The following is a 12,659-nucleotide window of genomic DNA, read 5'->3' on the forward strand; positions in this document are numbered from 1 at the left end:
TGGCCACATGACCCGGAAGCTGTACGCTGGCTCCCTCAGCCAGTAAAGCGAGATGAGCGCCGCAACCCCAGAGTCATCTGCGACTGGACCTAATGATCAGGGGTCCCTTTCCCTTTCTCTTATACTGTATCTTGTAATTCATGTACACCACACTTGCTGTCTTCATTTCTTACGATGGTGCTCTCCACTTGCCTCAAACATCCTGATAGCCAGCTTTATCATTTCTTCTTGTGAATGTACCATCCCGTTGTAGCCTTGGTTCAGTTTGGCTCAGTTTTAAAGTCTCATGAAATTCTATTTTGTTACTTGGGTTACATGGATAAATTTAATAAAATACCTAAAAATAAGTCTTGGCTTCCCAGAGTTCAGAAGATGGCCATCATATCACCTGTCTTCTCTTATCCAGGCTAAAAATGGCCAACTCCCTCAACTGTTCCCCATAAGGCTTGGTTTCCAGACCTTCCTGCAACTTTGCCCTCCTCTGTGCATGTCAATATCCTTCTTAAGCTGTGATGTCCAGAACAGAGCAAAGGACTCCAGGTGGGGTCCAAACAAGGCAGAATATTGCAGTACTATTACTTCCCTTGATTTAGATTTTTGTTGATGCAGCCAAGAATCACATTGCCTTTCTTTATGTTGTTGCTGTTGCTGTTGCTGCTGCTGCTGTTGTTGTATTTACTTACTTACTTACTTACTTACTTACTTACTTACTTACTTACTTACTTACTTACTTACTGTTGCATTTGGTCAAGGCCAATTGCAAGAGTTCATCACAGGCAGCATTTTAAGAATCACAGAATCATAGAGTTGGAAGAGACCACAAGGGCCATCCAGTCCAACCCCCTGCCAAGCAGGAAACACCATCAAAGCATTCTTGACATATGCCCATAGCTGCCAAGTTATCCCTTTTTTAAAGGGATTTTCCCTTATGCTGAATAGGCTTCCTCGCGAGAAAAGGGAAAACTTGGCAGCTATGCATATGCCTGTCAAGCCTCTGCTTAAAGACCTCCAAAGAAGGAGACTCCACCACACTTCTTGGCAGCAAATTCCACTGTCAAACAGCTCTTACTGTCAGGAAGTTCTTCCTAATGTTTAGGTGGAATCTTCTTTCTTGTAGTTTGAATCCATTGCTCCATGTCCACTTCTCTGGAGCAGCAGAAAACAATCTTTCTCCCTCCTCTATATGACATCCCTTTACTGTATATATCTGAACATGGCTATCATATCACCCCTTAACCTTCTCTTCTCCAGGCTAAACATACCCAGCTCCCTAAGCCGTTCCTCATAAGGCATTGTTTCCAGGCCTTTGACCATTTTGGTTGCCCTCTTCTGGACACGTTCCAGCTTGTCAGTATCCTTCTTGAACTGTGGTGCCCAGAACTGGACACAGTACTCCAGGTGAGGTCTGACCAGAGCAGAATACAGTGCTACTATTACTTCCCTTGATCTAGATGCTATACTCCCATTGATGCAGCCCAGAATTGCATTGGCTTTTTTAGCTGCTGCATCACACTGTTGACTCATGTCAAGTTTGTGGTCTACAAACCCTGGGAGATCTATATGGCACTCTCTGCCTCCTCCAAATCTCTCCCCCATGCCTCACCCTTTGGTTCCAAAAGCTTCCTGTTGAGATGTAGGCTCTCAGCACCTTTTCCCTTCTGCAGAGGCAGGGAACTTTTGAGGATGATGGGTCCAATGGGTTTCCAGACAGTTGTGGGGGATTTTCTGAATGGCTGGCACTCCTGCTGGGCCGACTTCTGGAACATCCAAATTGCTTGGGCAGTTGTCACGATCGCTCCTGAGTGCCCTCTCTCACTTTGTGGAGCACATTTGGCTTCCTGGTATACCCCAGAGCTTAGGGCAAGGAAACAAGTTTGGAGACAGCTCAAACGTAGGTAAAGGAAAGTTCTGGTCGAATGCAACTGGACATTGGTGAGGGCTCATCATCAAACCTACCTAGTGGGAGGGAAGGCAATAAAGTATACCTTCTTTGCTACATTGCATTCTCATTTCATTGTCCGGCAGAGCTCTTTCTAGGCAGTGCTGGGCCTTTTACAGGCTAGCCCAAAGGAGGTGACAGAACAGTTGGTAGCTCGCTGTGACTTGTTTGCAAAGCATGTTGAGCATAAAATCGGTTCCATCCACAAAGATCTTGACTCTGCTGTTATAGCAGATGAATCTCATGGCGTGTCCAGAACACCGTCTTGTCCTGTTTTGTTGGATGAATTTCAGTTAGTAAGACTCAAGGATGAGGACAAGGTGCTTGGATCAGTCAGGGCACTCTGGGCCCTTGTCCTTCTCGGCTGATAAAAACTAGCAAGAAGTGGACAGCTGGCTGGACCAGGGAAGTGGTTTATGCCTCCTTGCGAGAGACGGTGGTCCCTGCTTGCTGGAAGGAGGCAGTGGTGAAACCACTCTTCAAGAAACCTTCCCTGGACTCAGAAAAGTAGCTGCTAGTCAGTTGCTTTTCTCTCCCTGGGAGAGGTTCTTGAGTGGGTGGCCGCGGACCAGATCCAGGCACTCTTGGAGGAAACTGACAAACCAGTTGACCTACAGCTTGCCTGGGTTCTTCAAGATGTGGATCCTTATATTACTCTACAGGTTGCTAAATTCCTAACAGCCGTCCTCTCGTACAAGAGACGGAATGGAATGTTAGCTGATTATTTATAAAAAAAATTCCTTCAGTAGCACCTTAAAGACCAACTAAGTTTTTATTTTGGTATGAGCTTTCGTGTGCATGCACACTTCTTCAGAAGATTATTTATAGTTATAAGAATTTTCTATAATGACATCAGATATTGATTTTAGCGTAGTGCCTAAATTTTTAATCATAACCTTTTCTTTTTGAATTGTTAATATTTGTCCTTGTGAGCTGTGAATTGTGTTATATTATTTGTGGCTTGTACGAGTCCACTGTTTTATATGATTTATTTTGTTGTGTTGTGTTTTATGATGGGCGTAAAGCCGAATAAACATCTTTTGTTTGGAGGAAACTGACTTTCTAGATCCGTTTCAATCAGTGTTAAGGCCCAGTTTTGGCACACAAACTGCTTTGGTTGTCCTGAATGATGGCATTCGTCACTGAGGCACTGGGTGGGCAGTTCCCTAGGTTGGATGGCTGGGAGGTTGCCTGCTCTTAATGGGGTTACACTCCCTCTGAGGGAACAGGTATGCAGTTTGGGGTACTTCTGGATCCTTTGCTGTCACCTGAGGCTTAGGTGGCCTCAGAGTGCCTTCCATCAGCTTCAATTGGTGGCCCAGATGCCCCCCATCTAAACAGGGATAGCCTAACTTTTATGATTATTATTTATTATTTATACCCCGCCCATCTGGATGGGTTTCCACCGCCACTCTGGGAGGCTTCCAACAAATACCAAAATACATTAAAATATCACAGATTAAAAACTTCCCTAAACAGGGCTGCCTTTAGGTCTTTTCTAAATGTCAGGTAGTGGTTTATCTCTTTCACCTCTGATGGGAGGGCATTCCACAGGGTGGGTGCCACTACCAAGAAGGCCCTCTGCCTGGTTCCCTGTAACTTTGCTTCTCGCAGTGAGGGAACCGCCAGAAGGCCCTCGGCGCTGGATCTCAGTGTCCGGGCTGAACAATGGGTGACACTCCTTCAGGTATACTGGACCGAGGCCGTTTAGGGCTTTAAAGGTCAGCACCAATACTTTTGTGCTCGGAGATGTACTGGGAGCCAAAGTAGGTCTCTTAGGACCGGTGTTATGTGGTCTCGGCGGCCACTCCCAGTCACCAGTCAAGCTGCCGCATTCTGGATTAATTGCAGTTTCCGGGTCACCTTCAAAGGTAGCCCCATGTAGAGCGCATTGCAGTAGTTCAAGCCGGAGATAACTAGAGCATGCACCACCCTGGTGAGACAGTCTGCAGGCAAGTAGGGTCTCAGCCTGCATACCAGATGGAGCTGGTGGACAGCCGCCCTGGACACAGAATTAACCTGTGCCTCCATGGACAGCTGTGAGTCCAAAACTTCTGTTGTCTATGCTCTGGTAACCAATAGGTTGGATTACTACAATACATTATATGTATGGCTGTCTCTGAAGATGGCTTGGAAGCTTCAGCTGGTGCAGAATTTGGCGGCCAGGTTGCACCAATCCTGGTCCAATTAGCTTCTGGGCCCAATTCAAAGTGCTGCTTTTGACCTATAAAACCTTAAACGGCTCAGGAGCACAATACTTCAAGGACCGCCTCTTCCCATATAAACCAACCCAGACTCTGCAAAAATCATCGGAGGCCCTTCTTTATGTGCTTTCTCAACAAGAGGTCCAGAGGGTGGCAACTCAAAAATGGGTCTTTTCTGCAGTGGCTCCCCATTTGTGGAATGCTCTCCCCACAGGGATATACAGTTGGTGCCTTCATTATATACATTTAAGCACCAGGCAAAAACGTTCCTTTTCAACCATGCCTTTGGCTGATTGACATCTGATGCCCTTTTCAATGTGTTGTGGGAGGGGGGATTATTGGCTTGTTGTTCTTATTTTTACTATGTATTTTGTGGTTTTTATACTGTTATTTAATGTCGTGAACAGCCCTGGGATCTGCAGATGAAGGGCGCAATACAAATTTAATCAATAATATTACCCACCTTTTCTCCCATCCATGAAAGTTGTTTACTGAGCCTATATATTTTAATGATAGTGTCTTTGCGGGTTTTTATTTACTGGCCCGAGGTGGGCAGTCTGTCCATTTACTCAGTGCATAAGGTCAGCTTGTACTACAAGGCTGGGATGTGCTTCATTCAACACTGATAATGCCGATTTGCCATTGGGGGTTAATGACGCAAAAAGAAAATAAAGACATCTCTCTCTCCCTCACCATTCAATATGCCAAGATATGACATTTCTCACATACACAATATTCTGCTCATATTCTATCTGCTTCAGTTTGGCTGGCAAACCCTGCTTGGCTCAGAATTCTAATTAGCACAAAATAATTTGGGCTTGTTAGTGAGCTAGCTACAACATCGTCTAATGAGCTCCTTTCGTTTGGGCTGTTAATTAGCACTTAAAAAGGTCTGTTTGGCTTACAGAATTAACAGTAAATCAGGCACCAATCAACTGTTCCATGACAAGTGCAACAACGAGGTTTTGCAGCGCTCTGCTGCCTAGGCAGCATTCAGCCAGTTTCTAATCCATGCTGCACAATAGCTCAGTTACATCTACCAGAGGTGCCCTGGACCTATTCTCTCCCCCTCCCGCCAATTTCCAAGGCAGGCTCTTGAAGAATGAGAGCATATGCAACAGAGTTCATAGGAATATATGGAGAATCTGCAAAATCCAAGTCTCATCTTTGTTCCCAAATAGGTATTAAGTGCTTGAGAAGAAAAGAACATAGCCTGCTGGATCAACCCAGTCCAAACTTCCTGAGCTAATAATACATGAATTGAAAGGTGTTCAAAGGCTCTTCTAGTCCAGCATTCTGTTCCCACAGCGGCCAACCAGATGCCTGTGGGAAACCAGCAAGCAGGATTAGAGCACAAGAGCCCTCTGTGGGAATCTTAGGGATGTGGATTAGGATATATTATTAGATAGATCCTATCCAAGCTTGTGTTAGCAAGCTTCCAATATCAGCAGAGTGACATTCCCTTTTTGTGCGCAGCAAAGCGTGTGCGTTCAGGTTTGCTAAAACCTGTACAATATTATACTTCCTGGCAAAGTCCCCTTTGTCCCTCTTAAAAGAAATACACAACACAGTGTTTATAAAATAAGATAGAGTTTACTTACAGGTTCATCCTGAGTTAACAGCATAATCTCAGAAAGGCAGGCTTGCTTAGAAAAGTTACAGATATATACATGTGGAGACTACTTAGTAAAGTAAGGCTCCATCTGGTCTCTCTCTTGGCTGCAGGCCAAGAGGGAGAACCATCCTAACTAGAGATTCTCTGGAGATGTGTTCCCATCGAAGGAGAGAAGGCTAAGAGAGAGAATGGCTGCTGGCTAGGGGCTTTTGTCCCAGCTAATCCATCTCATCTACATATCTGGAGCAACAGGAACTTAATCAGGTGTCCCTCCAGGTGAGTTCCTGTTAGTGGACACTCTAGGAACTGTTGTGACTTGTCTGCCCCAGTGTTCCATCCCACACCCTCTTCCATAAGAACAGCCTGCTGGATCAGGCCAATGGCCCACCTAATCTAGCATCCTCTTCTCACAGTGGCCAACCAGATGCCTCAATGGGATGCTTGCAAGCAGGATTCAAGCATCAGAGCCCTCTCCCCTCCTGTGGTTTCCAGCACCTGGTATTCAGAAACTTTTCTGCCTCCAACTATGGAGGCAGAGCAGAGGCAGCATATGCCTAATAGCCAGCATTAGCCCCATCCTCCATGAATTTGTGAAACCTGTTTTAAAGCCAACTTAGTTTGTGGCCATCACTGCCTCCTGTGGGAGCGAGTTCCATAGTTTAACCACGCACTGTGTGAAGAAGGGCTTTCTTTTGTCTCTCCTGACATGTCCAATGTTCAGCTTCACTGGAGGTCCACATTGAGTTCTAGTGTTGAGAGGGGGGGAGGGAGAAAAACTGTGTACAACAGCACCCCCAGCTATGGGGCACCCATCACCTGGCATCCAGAAGTTTATTGCCTCCTGTTGAGGAGGGAGATCGTAGGCATCAGGGTTAGTAGAAATCTCGCCCACAAAGGATAAAACTGAGGGTGTCCTGGGGGGAGGGGAGGGGGTGGAAGGAAACCCAGACACAAAAATGGAACCTTTGAAGTGCTGGACCCTACGGGATCCTCTTGTGGCAGGAGGGGGCCCGTGGGAGGACAGCACGAAGAAGGAGGAGGATTAAGTTAATATTGTAAGAATAAGATTTGGAATTAGAATAGAAAACCCGCCATAATAAATTAGAGAAGTTAGGAAAACCAGGAGGAAGAGAATCGAGGAAGTCACAATTATAATGTTAAGAAAATAAGATTTGGGAATTTGTGTTTTTTTTCTTTTTCCTTTTTCCTTTTCTTTTTTTTCATTTTTCTTTTTATTGTCTTATTGCTAATTGGATTGTTATGTTGAAGAATCAGCTGGGGGAAAACCAAGCCTCAGAGATCCTCCAGCCATGTCCTCTCAGTGGCAGGGAGGGGATGAGGAGGGAGGAGGGAAGGGGGGGAGGCCAAACCCAGCGTACAATGGACCCCTTCGGTGCTCAACACCCATGGGCACTACCGGTGGCAGAGGTGGACCTGTGGGTGGGGGGAAATTGAAGGGACAGAGCTTATATTGTATGTTTTGTCTGTCTAGTTTGAATAAAAACCAATAAAAATCATTTTTTTAAAAAAGGATAAAACTGGGTCCTCTGCTTGTCATCTCAGGAGGGTGGATGAATCCAGCAAGCTTGGTTTCTAAAGCAGATACTGTTGATGTCCTTATGCTTCTCTGGTTGAAATCCTAGACAGCAGCTGCCAGTCAGTGTGGGCAATACTGAGCTAGAAGAACCTAGAACATAACTGTGCATGGAGCAGCTTCTGGTGCTCTTACACTTTGTATGCAGAAGGTCCCAGGTTCAATCTTTGGCATCTCCAGGAAGGGCAAATAAATACCTCTGTGTGAAACCCTAGCAAGTCACTGCCTGTCGACAAGATTGAGTTAGGCGATTGTGTCTTTCCATGAGAACATGTACGGCGCTGTCCAATATAACAGCTCATCCTCAGGCACCTTTCCTATAAAGAGCAGCATGAAGCACGGCTGTGTTCTCGCTGCAACACCCGTTGGGATATTCTTCTCCCCGTTGCTCTCCTATGGCGTTCAACTCAACTGAAGATGGTGTGGACTTTCATTTGAGGAGTGGCGGGGGTCTGTTTCAGCCTGGCACGTCTCTGCGCCAAGACGAAAGCGTGGCAGATCCTTATCCAAGATATGTTGTTTGCAGATGACGCAGTCTTGATAGCACACTCCAAAATTCATCACTACGGAGACTCATCAACTGTTTTGCTAAGCTTACAGGGAGTTTGGCCTGACAATGACCAACATCTTGGGTCAGGACGTTGCCAGCACTCCACACATCAGCACTGGTGATCACATGTTTGAGGTGGTAGACAATGCTCTCTACCAAGGGTCCCAGCATAACCAGCAATCTCTCCACCATCGATGGGCCGGACAAGCTCATTGGTAAGGCAGCTTTGACAATCACTTCTCCAAAAGGGTATGGGAAAATATGATGCCAATGGCCAATACCAAGATGAAGGTCTACTAGGCTTATGTGTTGAACACGCTGCTTTATGGGAGTGAGTCGTGGGCAACTTACAACCGTCACGAGCGACGCCTCAACGCCTTCCACATGCACTGTGTCAGGAGGATTTGGGGTATCACCTGGCAGGACAGAAGTCAAAACAAAGATGTGCTCTTCTAAACCCACAATCCCAGGATGTCTGCACTCCTGTCTCAGCGACTTCTACACTGGCTTGGTCACGCCCACAGAATGGAAGATGGCAGGATTCCCAAGAAAGTTCTCCACAGGGCAAATTCTCTGCACTACAAAGATGGCTGCAACCACGACATGAAGGCTGGCAATATCAACCCTGCAATGTGGGAATCATTTGCAGATGACCACAGAGCCTAGAGATAGGCAGTCATGTATCCCTAGCAGTGACCAGAGGAGAAATGGAAGGAGCGCAGAGCTCTACAACTACAACAGGTACTGCAAACTTCCAACAGCCTGACCTCACTCCAAAAGGTGCACTCCTCTTAAATATACCTTCCCCCCAAAACCTGAAGCTTTTCTATTAGGACAGGAGATTGTGAAAGAAGATCAAGTATTATTTATGTATGCGACAACCGCGGCTAGGACTTTGTTAGCCCCCAAATGGAAAACTCAGGAGTTACCGACGATTGAAGAGTGGCAGAAAAAAATGATGGACTATGCGGAACTAGCAAGACTGACTAGCAGGATCCGAGAGAGGGGGAGTCAAAGTTCCAAAAGGACTGGAGTAAATTTGTGGATTATATGGAGAAGAACTGTAGAAGTTTAAAGACACTTGCAGGACTGAAATAAATCCTACGAATTGACTTTAGATAGAAGGAACAAAGAAACTGCAAACAGGAATGGACAAAAAAACCGACTGGGGGGAGGGAGGGAAGTCAAAGCTCAGCAGAGCAAAGAAAATTGTAATAAAAAAAAATTCTGTGTTTATTATGTTTATGTGATGTTGTGTTTGTTATTGTTTGTTTTGTTATTGTTTAAATGTGTTTAATTGGAAAATTTAATAAAATGTCTTTTAAAAACAAAACAAAAGGTGCACTCCTCTGTTATCTCCCAAGACAAACGGATGCCAGCCAATGGCCTGACTCTGCAAAGAAGCATAGAATCATAGATAGAAGAGCTGGAAAGAACCCTGAGGGTCATCTAGTCCAACCCCTGCAACACAGATTCCTATATTCCTATGTGTCCACAGAATGACAGCCTTAGTGACACCCACCCCTCAAGCTGAGGGGTTTGCAGCCTTCCCCCATCCCCCTTTTTTCTGACTCTCCTCTCAGATCGTCTTACTCAGCCACCCTTCTTCAAAGTGCCATTTATCGAAAGCCAGCAAAAAGGGATCAGCCTCAAAATTCTACCTTGGTAATAACAAGCCTTGCGGCAGGTGGCAGCTAATCGCAGAGGATTAAGGGCTGTAATGCAGAGAAGCTTGGAGAAAGATTGGTGCAATCCAGCACCACGAAATGCATTAGCTTCCATTGTCCTCCTCGCCAAATTGGCTTTGCTCGGTTGCTCTGGCCCCGAAACAGGAGCCAATTCTAGCTCAGAGCAACAATAGGAATGATTAGAGCTGGAAGGGGGTCAAAATCCCTGGTAAGAAGCCTCTTCAATCACACATAAAAGCACAGAATTGAAGCATGACAAATGCATTTTGTCAGGAAAATACAGGGAGGATAAGAAGGGCCTGGCTGCTGGATCAGGTCAGTGGCCCACCTAGTCCAACCTCCTGTTCTCACAGCGGCCAGCCGCCATGGGAGACCATGGGCAGCCTGTAGTCCGGAGACGAAGGTGGCAGCAGCTCTCCTTGCTCCCTCCTGCACAGGACTAGCATTGCATGTCAGAACAAATGCCTGAACGGAGCAGGGAGGCGGATGCTCTTTGCTGAATGCTCAGGCCTGCCGGGGCCCACACACATTGATTCTAAATGGCACTAGATGGCACTATAACAACTGCAGATGGATGTCAAGCAGAAAAGATCCTACATCCCCCTTGGAGCCACCCTGACTTTCACAGCCTCTTGCCTGGACTGCTCTTGACAATCCCTAGTTTGGCAGAGAGGCGGCACCAGTGGCAAGACTTGCAGGATCTTGCTATACCTTCTTCCAAATTGGAAAAGCCCCCAGTAGGTTACTATTACGTGAGATGAGCCAGGAATACTGACGCCTGTAAATGGTGGGTTTGCTCCAGTTGTAGAATAGATGTGTGACTTTAGAAAGGAGGAAAAGTCCCCAAGTGCCTTATGCCCTGCCCTGAAAGCAGGCTGAAGGCAGAAACCCAAGGCAGGAAAAGTGGGGAATGGAACTTGAGATAAAAGATCTCGACCCTCTCCACTCACCCAGGCTGGCCTGGCCATGTCACCTGTCAAATGTTTTCAGTTTCCATCTGACAATGGACCCGTGCAGAACAGACCTATATGTGTGTGGCATCCAGGGAAGCTGCAAAGACTGAGTACTGCGGCAACGTCCTGTTGTGGGTGAAGGCAGGACTGTGGGGAGAGGATGGGATCCCAGCCCTAGAGCAGGAAGAGCTCGAATGACTTCCATACTGCATGGCAACGGTGCTCCACCCTGCAGGGCAGGGATTGCAGAGGCCTTCTGGGCCCCCATTAATTCCTATTTGCCTTCAGGAGGCAGGGGGCACCCTGGCTGGGCAAGCCCCATCTCCATCGCCTGAAGAAAGCAGCAAGAGGAGGGGTCAGAAGGTGTGAGACCACTAGCAGGGTCCTAGAGCCCACCTGCCTCCTTCCCAAAGCTGCCACTCCAGGAGCTGCAGCGGTGACCTCTGTCTGCTGGCCAGGGGAAATCGAGGCGCCCTAGGATCAAGTCAGAAGGCACGATTTAGGAATTTTGTGACAGAAAAATCATGGCACTTGGAGGGTACGGATACTCATCTGAGTTAGGGAGAAAGCCGATTCAGTGTGTCCTGAAAGGTGAATTTGCCTAATATACACTTCCCGAAACAACACGCAGACTGAAACATAGAAACGTCCTTCTAAATTGGCCCTTCTCTGAATTTTACAGTGGAGTCCTCTAGCCATGTAATGCATACAAAAGAGCCTATGCTGGGGGCAAAGAGTGAATAAAGAGGCATCTATTAGTGAAGCTCACAAAGAAAAGGTAACATAGAAAAAAGGCATTATATCAGGGGAACCTGCTTTGCAAAATGTGTATATGGTTTTTTTCCCCCCTAATAGGCAAAATGTGCCTATTAGGAGAAATTTGCATGAAAATGCTGATGAATTTTCATGAGGACCTTTTAAAAAATTGCGAATGGATGTGGGGAAGTGTGTGAGTGGGAAAATGAGAAATTGAGAGGAACTGGAACTGCTAGTATTCTCCCATCCCTCGTCCAAATGAGGAAGTTATTGAAACCCTTCAGTATGCAGAGTGAGGAGCTTTTGGCTAGTGAATCTTGATGAGAGAGAAGACTGACAGGTTAAAAGTACAGAGTACAGTCTGGGAATGTGGATGTCACACATTCTAGTCATGTTCACCCCATTACTGCGTATGTTTATGGTTTTCCTTCCTTCCTTCCTTCCTTCCTTCCTTCCTTCCTTCCTTCCTTCCTTCCTTCCTTCCTTCCTTCCTTCCTTCCTTCCTTCCTTCCTTCCTTCCTTCCTTCTTTCTTTCTTTCTTTCTTTCTTTCTTTCTTTCTTTCTTTCTTTCAGCTTAAACATGCATTTTTGCACACATTTGATGCTAATGTATGTTTCCTTTGCCATAAATTTCCTCCCTTTCCAGCTGATAGTCATCATTCCGTGGCTATTGAGTAGGCTCAGTCCTCACTGACTTTTGGGGGGTGGGTGGGAATGAATTTGCTTTCCCTCCTTCTTACTTATGGTTCTGAAGCTACTGGGTCCCTCCAAAGAATATTGGTAGCTCCTCCTCCTTTTCCTCCATAGGGACTCCAACCCATCAGTATGCACCAGCTGAATTTGTTACTAGAAGTTCAGGCTCTGGGCTTTGGTGGCTGCTGCTGTGTGTTGAATGCATTTTATAATAAAACCTACATTGGCTAAAATGCACCTTGATCAAAGGCTCATTCCACTTTCTCTCTCCCCAATGCCAACATTCACACATACAAACAGACAAGTGTGAGTGCAGCTGAAAGGTGCTTGGAGTGACATGTGTGAAAACTCTCCCCAGAGCCAGATTCGCACACCAGCTGCTTTTCTCCTTCTGCCTCTTGTCTCTTGCTCCTAACAGCTGGCAAGATCAGCAACGTTTTCTATCACAAATGCAAACTGCGATCTGCGATTCAGCTCACAAGAGGAAAGTTGGAAGAGTCAGGAAAGATTGCAGCTCACGATGAACCTCATTTGCCATGCCCAGAATACAATGCATTTCTCCAAAAAAATGACATGAACCCAGCTTCGCATGTGCAAGGCTGAGGGCCTTGCAAACCGTCCTACTTCTCTGCATTCACAGTGTTGAGATTCGTGTCGGCTAGGACAC

General features: G+C 46.3%; 1 protein-coding gene and 1 pseudogene across 8 annotated transcripts in view; one reads left to right on the forward strand and one right to left on the reverse strand.

Annotated features, from left to right (window-relative positions):
- The window catches only part of CCDC33 (coiled-coil domain containing 33), a 190,115-nt gene that overhangs the window by 52,246 nt on the left and 125,210 nt on the right, over positions 1–12,659 (reverse strand). The window lies entirely within an intron of this gene.
- Positions 1,687–2,450, forward strand: LOC148687273 (uncharacterized; annotated as a pseudogene).

The sequence above is a fragment of the Zootoca vivipara genome, chromosome Z1 (assembly GCF_965207765.1).
Source record: "Zootoca vivipara chromosome Z1, rZooViv2.hap1.1, whole genome shotgun sequence".
NCBI lineage: Eukaryota > Metazoa > Chordata > Lepidosauria > Squamata > Lacertidae > Zootoca > Zootoca vivipara.